A 14,954-nucleotide genomic window follows, 5' to 3' on the forward strand; every position below is an offset into this window, starting at 1 on the left:
GACTTTTTACGAAAACTTGGGTCTTGTGCCGTAATGCACTCAAAAGGCAGCATACTTCAGACTTAGAAGAAATGAAATCTTTTGACTTTCGTTCCTCTCTCAGTGGTGGCATTTCCTTGAACATCATGAACTGCTCTGGATTTGGGACCTCCCACCCTGAAGGAATTTGTGTACTTCTCTTCCACACTCCTTTATTAATCTTAAAACACTTGAGCCATTTGGGTGGCTGCTTCCCTGGGTGGTGTCTTCCATTCAAATGTGCTGAGCTGAGTGGGAAAGTGGGCCACATTTCTTAGGAACGTACAAGTTTGGGCCAACAAGGGATATTTATGGAAATCAGTAATTAGGAAAAAGAAAAGATTTCTATTCTTAGAGGTGCTTTGCTTTTCTGGTGATAAACCTGCTTTTCATGGAGTTACCCACTCATCAGTCAACCCTTTGCTCACTCCCGTTTCTACCCACAGACACTTTCTGAATCCTTTCCTTTCCCAGAGTTAGACCATTGTATATGTCCTCTGTGCGTATTGCCAGATTTCTTTGCAGAAAAGTTGTACCATTTTCTATTCCTACATGGCAGTACTTCTAGTATTATACTCTTCCATCGTAGACTATTTCTTCTGTTATAGTTTTAGTCCCATTCTTTTGAGAATTTGTACTTACGTATTATAATCTCCTGTTATTGATCTCTTCTGTGGATTAGATGAGGTAGAGTTTCACATAGTGCTCTGTCAGCATTAGCTATTTCTTGAGTGCCTTCAGTGTGCCAGCACCACACTAGGTGTTACCCACAGTATCACTGACCCCTACAACACTGCCGGAGTGCTCTCATTAGAGACGTTGAAGGTTCTGGAAGCTGCATTTCCTGCAGTCACATATCTTGTGTAAGCTTGAGAAAAAAGATTGGAACTCAGATCTGACTCGTTTCAAAGTCTGCCCAACAGTGCTCCTGTTTTCTTTGATTACTAGTGATATTTGGCAACTTTATCGAATGCTCTCATTTTGAAAATTATACTTTTATTAGGGATGCCTAACATTGCATTCACTTTTTGAGTCATGCAGTTACCCTTCAGGCCTATCTTGCAGTGCTTACCGTCAACTAACCAGCCCAAATCTTACATACACGGAGGCCACGGTCTCTCCCGTTCTGTCAGAGTCTCCACTGACGTTATCATCTGCCTGTTGTTTCAGGCCTTCATTCTGCCCCCGTGTGTATCTACTCAGCTGTGTTATTTACTGATTTTTAAACATAATTCCTTCTGTATTTTTACCCAGTAGGTTGTAGGGGACATAAGATCGTAGTAGCCAGAAGTAGTAAGAACCCAAACTCCTGGCCTCTGCATCACTGCACCACAGCTTCTCTCTCTTCTCTCTTTTTTCTGTTCTCTGACCATAACTGGACTCAGTCTTTTAAAAATTGTTTACTGTAATAGTATAGTTTATAAATAATACTGGGTTGGCCAAAAGGTTCAGTAAATATGTTGTTCAGTAAAGTTCTTGGTGAAAATAAAATATGTGTCTTTCATTTTTACTTAAAAACTGAAGGAAACTTTTGGCCAGCCTGATATTTTTAACCTAAAAGTAGATGAGTGAAATATGCTCGATCTGATTAAAAAACAAATAGTCCTTGATAATGTTGCTTTTTTTGTTGTTGGCTCTTCATTACTTTTGCTCTTTGTCAGTGGCCCACAAATAAATAAATACGAACCAAGATAAGAAAACCCATCTCTTGTGCCAGCTCACGAGTAGAATGTAGTCACTGAACTCGTTCCATTGTATGGCAGTGCATTTAGAAAGCATGCCCTCTACCTCCTCTCCACGTGGATACGTTTACTGTCATTCTCTTCGTGCATGTTTGTAGTTTGACATTTTTTGTGTGTGTGTGGGGGGCATACCACGTGGCATGTGGAATCTTAGTTCCCCGACCAGGGGTTGAACCTGTGCTCCCTGCAGTGGAAACGTGGAGTCTTAACCACCACTGGACCGCCAGGGAAGTCCCTATTTGACTTTAAAGACAAAACTTTTCAGAAATCTTGAACAGGACATTATTATAAGCTGTTTTTATTGTTCCATTATTTGTTTGCAGTGCTTAGAACTCATGCTAGGTCCGTTCTCCAAGTACTGTCTCAGTCTGCGAGGGCCGCCATAGCAAAATATCACAGCCTGGGTAGCTTAAACAACAGAAATGTCTTTTTCTCAGTTCTGGCGCCTGGAAGTCCAAAATCAAGGTGCCGGCAGGGTTGGTTTCCTCTGAGGGCCATAAGGAAAAGGTCTGTCCCAGGCCTCTCTCCTCTGCTTGCAGAGGGCCCCCCACTTGCTGCCTTTTCACATGGTCCTCCCTCTGTACATTCACACCCCTGGTGTCCCTTTTTGTGTTCAAATTTTCTCTTCCTGTAAGGACAGGAATCAGAATGGATTAGAGCCTACCCTAATGGCCTCATTTTAATAACTTAAGTATCTCTTCAAAGGCCTGGACTCCAAATACAGTCACATTCTGAGGTGTTGGGGGTTAAGATTTCAATATATGAATTTGGGGGAGACAGTTTCAGCCCATAACTGTCTTTAAAGGCTTATTGATTAACTTACTTTATCTAGTTTTGGGGTACTGTTAGAGGTTAATAGCAAGAATTTACAAGTCAAGCTTTTCAGGGATCCAGCTGACCTTCTGCTCTGATGAATAAGTAAACAGTATAGACCTTTTTAAAAACTGCCTTATTACTACAAAAGCATGTATATGCACATAGAAGCTATAGGAAAACAAAAATAAGAAGAGAAAACATATATTTTCACTACCCAGAGTTTACCTCATTATACATATATATATCTCTGTTATTACCTAGTATATACTTCTAGATCTTTTTGTCTGTGTGCCTGCATGTATGTATGTTTTATCAAAGTGAAATTGTCCTGTACATAGGATTTGTAACCAGCTTTTTTTTTGAATTTTATTTTATTTATTTTTTTATAGAGCAGGTCCTTATTAGTCATCAATTTTATACACATCAGTGTATACATGTCAATCCCAATCGCCCAATTCATCACACCACCGCCTGTACCCCCCACCACTTTCTCCCCTTGGTGTCCATATGTTTGTTCTCTACATGTGTGTCTCTATTTCTGCCCTGCATACTGGTTCATCTGTGCCATTTTTCTGGGTTCCACATATATGTGTTAATATACAATATTTGTTTTTCTATTTCTGACTTACTTCATTCTGTATGACAGTCTCTAGATTCATCCATGTCTCTACAAATGACCCAATTTTGTTCTTTTTATAGCTGAGTAATATTCCATTGTATTTATGTACCACATCTTCTTTATCCATTCGTCTGTTGATGCACATTTAGATTGCTTCCGTGACTTGGCTATTGTAAATAACACAGCAATGAACATTGGGGTGCATGTGTCTTTCTGAATTATGGTTTTCTCTGGGTATATGCCCAGTAGTGGGATTGCTGGGTCATATGGTAATTCGATTTTTGGTTTTTTAAGGAACCTCCATACTGTTCTCCATAGTGGCTGTATCAATTTACATTCCCACCAACAGTGCAAGAGTGTTCCTTTTCTTCACAACCTCTCCAGCATTTGTTGTTTGTAGATTTTCTGATGATGCCAATTCTAACTGGTGTGAGGTGATACCTCATTGTAGTTTTGATTTGCATTTCTCTAATAATTAGTGATGTTGAGCAGCTTTTCATGTGCTTCTTGGCCATCCGTATGTCCTCTTTGGAGAAATGTCTATTTAAGTCTTGGATTGTTTGTTTTATTAATATTGAGCTGCATGAGCTGTTTATATATTTTAGAGATTAATCCTTTGTCCGTTAATTCGTTTGCAAATATTTTTTCCCATTCTTAGAGTTGTCTTTTCGTCTTGTTTGTAGTTTCCTTTGCTTTGCAAAAGCTTTTAAGTTTCATTAGATCCCATTTGTTTATTTTTGTTTTTATTTCCATTACTCTGGGAGGTGGATCAAAAAAGATCTTGCTGTGATTTATGTCAAAGAGTGTTCTTCCTATGTTTTCCTCTAAGAGTTTTATAGTGTCTGGTCTTACATTTAGGTCTCTAATCCATTTTGAGTTTATTTTTGTGTATGGTGTTAGGGAGTGTTCTAATTTCATTCTTTTACATGTAGCTGTCCAGTTTTCCCAGCACCATTTATTGAAGAGACTGTCTTTTCTCCATTGTATATCCTTGCCTCCTTTGTCACAGATTAGTTGACCATAGGTGTGTGGGTTTATCTCTGGGCTTTCTATCCTGTTCCATTGATCTGTATTTCTATTTTTGTGCCAGTACCATATTGTCTTGATGACTGTAGCTTTGTAATATAGTCTGAAGTTAGGGAGTCTGATACTTCCAGCTCCGTTTTTTTCCCTCAAGACTGCTTTGGCTATTCGGGGTCTTTTGTGTCTCCATACAAATTTAAAGATTTTTTGTTCTAGTTCTGTAAAAAATGCCATTGGTAATTTCATAGGGATTGCATTGAATCTGTAGATTGCTTTGAGTAGTATAGTCATTTTCACAGTATTGATTCTTCCAATCCAAGAACATGGTATATCTCTCCATCTGTTGGTATCACTTTTTTTTTTTTTTTTTTGCGGTACGCGGGCCTCTCACTGTTGTGGCCTCTCCCATTGTGGAGCACAGGCTCCGGATGCGCAGGCTCAGTGGCCATGGCTCACGGGCCCAACCGCTCTGCAGCATGTGGGATCTTCCAGGACCAGGGCACGAACCCGCGTCCCCTGCATCGGCAGGCGGACTCTCAACCACTGTGCCACCAGGGAAGCCCTGTTGGTATCATTTTTAATTTCTTTCAACAGTGTCTTATAGTTTTCTGCATACAGGTCTTTTGTCTCCCTAGGTAGGTTTATTCCTAGGTATTTTATTCTTTTTTGTTGCAATGGTAAATGGGAGTGTTTCCTTAATTTCTCTTTCAGATTTTTCATCATTAGTGTATAGGAATGCAAGAGATTTCTGTGCATTAATTTTGTATCCTGCAACTTTACCAAATTCATTGATTAGCTCTAGTAGTTTTCTGGTGGCATCTTTAGGATTCTCTCTGTAGAGTATCATGTCATCTGCAAACAGTGACAGTTTTACTTCTTTTCCAATTTATATTCCTTTTATTTCTTTTTCTTCTCTGATTGCCATGGCTAGGAATTCCAAAACTATGTTGAATAATAGTGGCGAGAGTGGGCATCCTTGTCTTGTTCCTGATCTTAGAGGAAATGCTTTCAGTTTTTCACCATTGAGAATGATGTTTGCTGTGGGTTTGTCATATATGGCCTTTATTATGTTGAGATAGGTTCCCTCTATGCCCACTTTCTGGTGAGTATTTATCATAAATGGGTGTTGAATTTTGTCAAAAGCTTTTTCTGCATCTTTTTCTGCATCTAAAACCAGATGATCATATGGTTTTTATTCTTCAGTTTGTTAATATGGTGTATCACATTGATTGATTTGCGTATATTGAAGAATCCTTGCATCCCTGGGATAAATCCCACTTGATCATAGTGTATCATCCTTTCAATGTGTTGTTGGATTCTGTTTGCTAGTATTTTGTTGAGGATTTTTGCATCTATATTCATGAGTGATATTGGTCTGTAATTTTCTTTTTTCATAGTATCTTTGTCTGGTTTTGGTATCAGGGTCATGGTGACCTCATAGAATGAGTATGGGAGTGTTGCTTCCTCCACCTTTTTTTGGAAGAGTTTGAGAAGGATGGGTGTTAGCTCTTCTCTAAATGTTTGATAGAATTCACCTGTGAAGGCATCTCGTCCTGGAGTTTTGTTTGTTGGAAGATTTTTAATCACAGTTTCAATTTCATTGCTTGTGATTGGTCTGTTCATATTTTCTATTTCTTCCTGGTTCAGTCTTGGAAGGTTATACCTTTCTAAGAATTTGTCCATTTCTTCCAGGTTGTCCAGTTTATTGGCATAGAGTTGCTTCTAGTAGTCTTTTAGGATGCTTTGTATTTCTGCAGTGTCTGTTGTAACTTCTCCTTTTTCATTTCTAACTTTATTGATTTGAGTCTTCTCCCTCTTTTTCTTGATGAGTCTGGCTAATGGTTTATCAATTTTGTTTATCTTCTCAAAGAACCAGCTTTTAAGTTTATTGAACTTTGCTATTGTTTTCTTTGTTTCCATTTATTTCTGCTCTGATCTTTATGATTTCTTTCCTTCTGCTAACTTTGGGTTTTGCTTGTTCTTCTTTCTCCAATTGCTTTAGCTGTAAGGTTAGAGCGTTTATTTGAGATTTTTCTTGTTCCTTGAGGTAGGCTTGTATAGCTGTAAACTTCCCTCTTAGAACTGCTTTTGCTGCATCCCATAGGTTTTGGATCATCATGTTTTCATTGTCATTTGTCTCTAGGTATTTTTTTATTTCCTCTTTGATTTCTTCAGTGATCTCTTGGTTATTTAGTAACGTATTGTTTAGCCTCCATGTGTTTGTTATGTTTTTTTCCCTGTAATTGATTTCTAATCTCATAGCATTGTGGTCAGAAAAGATGCTTGATATGATTTCAATTTTCTTAAATTTACTGAGGCTTGATTTGTGACCCAAGATGTGATCTAGCCTGGAGAATGTTCCGTGCGCACTTGAGAAGAAAGTGTAATCTGCTGTTTTTGGATGGAATGTCCTATAAATATCAATTAAATCTATCTGGTCTGTTGTGTCATTTAAAGCTTGTGTGTCCTTGTTAATTTTCTGTCTGGATGATCTGTCCATCGGTGTAAGTGAGGTGTTAAAGTCCCCCACTATTATTGTGTTACTGTCGATTTCCTCTTTTATAGCTTTTAGCAGTTGCCTTATGTATTGAGGTGCTCCTATGTTGGGTGCACATATATTTATAATTATTATATCTTCTTCTTGGATTGATCCCTTGATCATTATGTAGTGTCCTTCCTTGTCTCTTGTAACATTCTTCATTTTAAAGTCTATTTTATCTGATATGAGTATTACTACTCCAGCTGTCTTTTGATTTCCATTTGCATGGAATATCTTTTTCCATTCCCTCACTTTCAGTCTGAATGTGTCCCTAGGTCTGAAGTGGGTCTCTTGTAGACAGCATACATATGGGTCTTGTTTTCGTATCCATTCAGCAAGCCTGTGTCTTTTGGTTGGAGCATTTAATCCATTCACGTTTAAGGTAATTATCGATATGCATGCTCCTATTACCATTTTCTTAATTGTTTTGGGTTTGTCTTTGTAGGTCCTTTTCTTCTCTTGTGTGTCCCACTTAGAGAAGTTCCTTTAGCACTTGTTGTAGAGCTGGTTTGGTGGTGCTGAGTTCTCTTAGCTTTTGCTTGTTCTGTAAAGGTTTTGATTTCTCTATCGAATCTGAATGAGATTCTTGCCAGGTAGAGTAATCTTGGTAGTAGAATCTTCCCTTTCATCACTTTAAGTATATCATGCCACTCCCTTCTGGCTTGTAGAGTTTCTGCTGAGAAATCAGCTGTTAACCTTATGGGAGTTCCCTTGTATGTTATTTGTCATTTTTCCCTTGCTGCTTTCAATAATTTTTCTTTCTCTTTAATTTTTGCCAGCTTAATTACTGTGTGTCTTGGCATGTTTCTCCTTGGGTTTATCCTGTAATGGACTCTCTGCACTTCCTGGACTTCTGTGGCTATTTCCTTTCCCATGTTAGGGAAGTTTTCGACTATAATCTCTTCAAATATTTTCTCAGGTCCTTTCTCTCTGTCTCTTCTCCTTCTGGGACCCCTATAATGCGCATGTTGTTGTGTTTAATGTTGTCCCAGAGGTCTCTTAGGCCATCTTCATTTATTTTCATTCTTTTTTCTTTATTCTGTTCTGCAGCAGTGAATTCCACCATTCTGTCTTGCAGGTCACTTATCCATTCTTCTGCCTCAGTTATTCTGCTATTGAGTCCTTCTAGTGTATTTTTCGTTTCAATTATTGTGTTGTTCATCTCTGTTTGTTTGTTCTTTAATTCTTCTAGATCTTTGTTAAACATTTCTTGCATCTTCTGAATCTTTACCTCCATTATTTTCCCGAGGTCCTGGATCATCTTCGCTATCATTATTCTGAATTCTTTTTCTGGAAGGTTGCCTATCTCCACTTCATTTGGTTGTTTTTCTGGTGTTTTATCTTGTTCCTTCATGTGGTACATAGCCCTCTGGCTTTTCATCTTGTCTGTCTTTCTGTGAATGTGGTTTTTGTTCCACAGGCTGCAGGATTGTAGTTCTTCCTGCTTCTCTGTAAACAGCTTTTTTTGTTTGTTTTCTTTCAGTTAATGATGTCCACCTTTCCTGGTTAATAAATTTTCATTTCATTTAATATTCAGTGATACACATTTACTGCTGCATAATGAACCACTCTAAAATTTCATTGCTTAAACAATGATTTATTTTCTCATGATTCTCTGGGTTGGCTGGGCAGATGGTTCTGTGGGTTGGCTGGCTTGCTCATGTGGCTGTAAGCTGGAGAGCTGGCTGGGCTTGAGGGCTAATGTGGCTTCATTCTTATGTCTGAAAGTTGGTGCTGCTGTTGGTTGGGGCACCTCTTTTCTTATTCACGTGGCCTCTCATCCTCCCAGTGCAGTAGTAGATCAGCTTCTTCATATCATGGCAGTCTCAGGGCACCTCATGAAGACAGCCAGGAAGGCAAACATAGAGGCTGCAAGGCCTTATGAGGCCAGGCTCTGGAACTTACATAGCTTCACTTTGGGTTTTTTTGGGGTTTTTTTTTTTTTGAGGCATGAATATGACAAATTTTTTATTTCAAAGTCTCAAATTTTGACCAGCATAGCACCACTGACACAGGTACCCTGATAGAACTTTATGATTTGGTCACCAGAAATGATTATGCCAAGGTAAAATTAAGGCTAACTGATCAAAATCCAGGTACGCAATACCAGTTAAAATTCAGGTAGAAACTACCAGTTGTAGGAACCCTGGGACTGGTTTTCCAGGGAACCTCTGAATTATTTTTTAAGGCCACAGCATGTATGAGGACACTGGCCGACAGGCTTGCTTCTCACATGTAGAAACTAATTGACTAAAGGTAGATGAGAGATTCCAGATTCCTCTTAGCAGTGGAGAGGCAGGGCTCCAGCTGTTGTGTCAGAGGCCCCAAAGCAAGTCCACCTGAGCTGGAGCTCAGGTAAGGGGGCAATTTCCTGGCACCTCCTCCTCAAGGTGGGAGGGGAGGAGGGCTGCCACTGCTCTCCTGGTACCACCGATTCCTCTTCCCCAGCCAGGCAGGGCCTCTCTCGTTCTCCACGCTGACCCACCTGCCTCCCAGGGTTAATCTCACAAGTCACTTGTCCCCACAGAGGGGTGGATGTGGAGCCTCCTCACATCAAGTCAGAAAATGACTGCTAACAATTCGCCACCCACAGCTGAACTTCACAGTTGAGCCCATAGCCTCCAACCATCTCCCCCACATCTGCTGAAAGGAGAGGAATCAGAGGTTTCCCTTTTGGTTTTCCTCCTTGGAAATCAGTTCATAGGAGATACTAAGCAATGAACATTATGAATTTATCCACAGACAGATGTGTAACTGCACACACTAGATTAAGAGGAGAAAACACACACTGATTACCTTTCTAAACACAAGAACTGAAGGATTTGGCTCAATTATGTACAATGGATTGTGTCTCTAAAAAAGCTGTATGAAAACTGAACTCATGTTCATGCATGAATTAAACCAACTTCATGAGCTCTATAGAGACACATTTACCTGTGCTGTTCCCCTGGAAGCTCATGAGCCAGGGCTCAGCCTAACAGGTCCTGCCAAAAGCCCCTGTGAGCCTAATTCTAACATGAGACCAACCCAGATTTAGTGAGTAGGGAAATAGACTTCGCTTCTTTTCACGCTTTTTTTTAAAGATTTTTTTAATGATTTATTTTATTTATTTTTGGCTGCATTGGATCTTCATTGCTGCACATGGGCTTTCTCTAGTTGCAGTGAGCAGGGGCCCCTCTTCATTGCGGTGCGCAGGCTTCTCATTGCAATGGCTTCTCTTGTTGCGGAGCATGGGCTCTAGGCACGCAGGCTTCAGTAGTTCTGGTGCACAGGCTCAGTAGTTGTGGTGCGCAGGCTTCAGTAGTTGTGGCGCACAGGCTCAGTAGTCATGCCTTGTGGGCTCTAGAGCGCAGGCTTAGTAGTTGTGGCGCATGGGCTTAGTTGCTCCGCGGCATGTGTGATCTTTCCAGACCAGGGCTCGAACCTGTGTCCCCTGCATTGGCAGGCGGATTCTTAACCACTGCATCACCAGGGAAGCCCCTAAGATTTTCTTTTTCTTTTTTTTTTTTTTTTTTTGTGCTAGGCGGGCCTCTCACTGTTGTGGCCTCTCCCGTTGTGGAGCACAGGCTCCGGACGCGCAGGCTCAGTGGCCGTGGCTCACGGGCCCAGCCGCTCTGCGGCATGTGGGATCTTCCCGGACCGGGGCACGAACCCGTGTCCCCTGCATCGGCAGGCGGATTCTCAACCACTGCACCACCAGGGAAGCCCCCCCTAAGATTTTCTTAATTGAAGTATAATGGACATACAACATTATATTAGTTTCAGGTGAACAACGTAATGAATTGATACCTGTATATATTGCAGAATGATCCCCACAGTAAATCCCATTAACATTCATCACACATAGTTACAGAACTTTTTTGGTTGTGATGAGAACTTTGAAGGTTTATTCTCTTAGGGCCTCTCACATATGCAATCCAATAGTATTAACTGTAGTCGCCATGCTGTACATTACACCCCCATAACTTATTTATTTTAGAGATAGAAGTTTATACCTTTTGACTCCCTGCATCCATTTTGCCCATCCCCCCAACCCATCACCTCTGTCAGCCACCAGTCTGTTCTCTACTTATGAGCTTGATTTGTTTGTTTCTTTGTTTTAGATTCCACATAAAGTGAGATCATATGGTATTTGTCTTTCTCTGTCTGACTTATCTCACTTAGCATAATGTCCTCAAGGTTCATCCATAGTGTCGTAAATGGCAAGATTTCATTCTTCTTTACGGCTGAATGATATTCCATTTTACATATATAGAGAAATACACACGCACACACACAGCATTTTCTTTATTCAGTCATTCATTCATTAATGGACACTTAGGTTGTTTCCATATTTTGCCTATTATAAATAATGCTGCAGTGAACATGGGGATGCATATATTTTTTCAAGTTATTATTTTTGTTTTCTGCAGATAAATACCCAGGAGTGGAATTTCTGGATTATATGGTTGCTGTATTTTTAATTTTTTGAGGAAGCTCCATACTGTTTTCCATAGGGACTGCACCAGTTTACGTTACCACCAACAGTGCCAAGGGTTCTCTTTTCTCCTCACCCTCGGTAGACTTCACTTCTTAATGAGGCGACTGCAAAGAATTTGTGGCCATCTACCACACAAGTTCATATTGACATTTCACTCATTGTCCCATAATATCCTTTACAGCTGATTTGTCCAAACCAGGAACACTCACTTGGTTGTTATGTCCTTGAAGTCTCTTAATCTGGAACATTCCCTTTTTTATATCCTTGGTTTATTGGTCTGAAAAAAAATATCTTGTAGTATCTTTAGGTTATTCCTCTGCTGAATTCCAGTATTGGGGAAATTAGAGCTAAAGTCTTTGACAGATTGACATTAAATATTTTAGCTAGAACACACCATAGGTGATGTTGCATATTTCATATTATATCATATCAAGAGGAACCTATTAACTGGTTGTTAGTAATGCTAAGGCAATTACAGAGATGACAGTCTGATCCATTTATAATGGAGTTATGTTTTTTTCCTTAGAAGTGAAAATAATCTCTGTGATGTTTTTGACACTTTATGGTTTTAACATTTAACACTTCATAATTCTTTGTTTAAATCAACTGTTTCATCATGAGTTGCAAAATGGTGATTTTTCTAAATTTGTCATTTCTTCTATATTTATTAGTTGTCATTCTTCTGAAGAGTATGGTTTTCTCTCATCCACTGTAATGTTTTGGTTTCCCTGAGATGCAGTTTCTAATGGAAAGGCAAGACACAGTCCCTTTAATTGTCAATATTCAAAGTTAGAATTTAAAGAGCAAACTCAAATGGTGCTGTATTTCAGGGTCCCTGACAATCAGCTGTCTTCAGTCATAACCAGAAGTAGCCTGCTCTAGGTATTGATACTGTTCTGACCTTTCTTTTTTTTCACTTAACAGTGTATCCTAGCATTTACTCTGTATCAGTTCATAAAGATCTTCCCCATTCTTTTTTATCCCTGCATAGTATTACATTCCATTCCATAGCATACTTAACCAGTTCTCTAGGACTGGATCCTTGGGTTGTTTCCAGTCTTTTATTTTGATGATTCAGGGTACAACTTGTACATGTCATTTCCCACTTGCATAGGGAAAAACTGTAGGCTTGATTCCTGGAAGGAGATTGCTCGATGTATATTTTTGCCATCTGTAATTTTGCATATACTTTTTCATAGGGGTTGTATCATTTTACACTCCCACCAGCATTGTATTAGAGTATCTGTTTCTCCACAGAGCATATTCTCAAGCTTCTGGATATTTGCCTGTCTCATAGATGAGGTGGTGTCTCAGTGTAGAGTTAATCTGCATTTTTTAAGTGAGGTTGAACATCTTTTCATATGTTTGAGGGGGTCATTCGTCTTTTTCTGAGAATTGTCTGTTTGTACCCTTTGCCCATTTTCTCTTCTCAATTTTCTAGTAGCTCTTTGAGAGATTAAACATTTGTGATATACATAGTAAATATTTCCATTTTCCATTTGTCCTGACTTTATGATGTTTATACCATGTAAAATTTTAAAATTTATGTATAGTAGAATTTATTTTAAAACTCTCTTTATGGCTTATGGATTTTAAGTCATAGTTAGAAAGATCTCCTCAACTCCTGTGGTTATAAAGGAGTTCACTGATGTGATTTTCAGTACTTGGATGGTTTTATTTTTTGCATGGAGAACATCTACATGGATGTTTACTCCTCCCAACACCATGGAGTAAAAAGTCCAAGTTTACACTGACTTAAGGTGCTGCCTTTTTCATATTTTAAATTCTCATATATGTTCAGGTCTGCTTACTGACTGAATGACAGACCTGTTTGTTTGGTTGAACCATATGCCATTACCATACTGTTTTAGTTGATCAAAGTTTTACAATATGTTTTAATACCTGGCCAGGCTAGACCCCTTTTATCTTTCATTTCTCTTATTTTTCAGAGCTTTTGGGGGCCCATCATGTTGGTTTATGTTCAACATGAACTTTAGAATCAAATTGCCTGGTTTTGGGGGGAGAAACTTGTTAGGGTGTTTTTAGTGCAATTGTTTTATATATTTTTTTAAATGTAGGGAGAATTGACATTTTTATTTTATTTTTTTAAAACATGTTTATTGGAGTATAATTGCTTTACAATGGTGTGTTAGTTTGTGCTTTATAACAAAGTGAATCAGTTATACATATACATATGTTCCCATATCTCTTCCCTGTCGTGTCTCCCTCCCTCCCACCCTCCCTATCCCACCCCTCTAGGTGGTCACAAACCACGGAGCTGATCTCTCTGTGCTATGTGGCTGCTTCCCACTAGCTAGCTATCTTATGTTTGGTAGTGTATATATGTCCATGCCACTCTCTCACTTTGTCACAGCTTACCCTTCCCCCTCCCCATATCCTCAGGTCCATGCTCTAGTAGGTCTGTGTCTTTATTCCTGTCTTACTCCTAAGTACTTCATGACCTTTTTTTTTTCTTAGATTCCATATATATGTGTTAGCGTACGGTATTTGTTTTTCTCTTTCTGACTTACTTCACTCTGTATGACAGACTCTAGGTCCATCCACCTCACTACAAATAACTCAATTTTGTTTCTTTTTATGGCTGAGTAATATTCCAGGAAGTTTTAGCCACAGCAGTCAGAGAAGAAAAAGAAACAAAAGGAATCCAAATTGGAAAAGAAGAAGTAAAGCTGTCACTGTTTGCAGATGACATGATACTATACATAGAGAATCCTAAGGATGCTACCAGAAAACTACTAGAGCTAATCAATGAATTTGGTAAAGTAGCAGGATAAAAAATTAATGCACAGAAATCTCTGGCATTCTTATATACTAATGATGAAAAATCTGAAAGTGAAATTAAGAAAACACTCCCATTTACCATTGCAACAAAAAAAATAAAATATCTAGGAATAAACCTACCTAAGAAGACAAAAGACGTGTATGTAGAAAATTATAAGACACTGATGAAAGAAATTAGAGATGATACAAATAGATGGAGAGATATACCATGTTCTTAGATTGGAAGAATCAGCATTGTGAAAATGACTCTACTACCCAAAGCAATCTACAGATTCAATGCAATCCCTATCAGACTACCACTGGCATTTTTCACAGAACTAGGACATTTTTATGATTTGGGTTTTTCCTGTTCAAGAGCATGGTATGTCTTCTCATATGTTGAACTCTTCCTCTGAGACCTTCAGGAGTTTTTTAAATCATTTTCCTCCTACCCACATTTCTTAAGTTAATCTTAGATATTCAGTCATCTTTTGATGTTAGTAGGGTCTTCTTTCCAACCATATCTTCTAGTGAAGAGCTGTTAATTTTTGTACATTCATCTCTTGCTGTCTTACTGCATTTTCCTACCTTCCTGCGAGTGCTTGTGTCCTGCCCTGTTCTTTCTCAGCCTGTTCACCGCGTGCTGTTTGGTGGGTATTGGTTTTCTTAGGTTCTAAGTTTTGCTGAAGGAGTAGGTTGTGGAGGTTTACAGTCATTCTTGCTGTTCTTTAAGATGCTTCAGGAGCAGACTTGGAGATTCAGGTCTAGGCTGCCATCACGCTGCTACCAGGATTCGTGGCTCACTGGGGATTTCTTCACCAGGCTGCTCCTTTGGTACAAACTGCTTCCTTAGCACAGGCTTCTCCACATGATAAGATAATTGTCGTGTTGGTATTACTTTGACAGATGCCTACCTTTGCATTTGCCAGATATGGA

At 39.2% G+C, this 14,954-nt stretch overlaps 1 protein-coding gene across 4 annotated transcripts in view; it reads left to right on the top strand.

Annotated features, from left to right (window-relative positions):
* Window positions 1-14,954, top strand: part of RPS6KA5 (ribosomal protein S6 kinase A5) — a 192,939-nt gene that overhangs the window by 76,821 nt on the left and 101,164 nt on the right. The window lies entirely within an intron of this gene.

The sequence above is a fragment of the Kogia breviceps genome, chromosome 3 (genome assembly GCF_026419965.1).
Source record: "Kogia breviceps isolate mKogBre1 chromosome 3, mKogBre1 haplotype 1, whole genome shotgun sequence".
NCBI lineage: Eukaryota > Metazoa > Chordata > Mammalia > Artiodactyla > Physeteridae > Kogia > Kogia breviceps.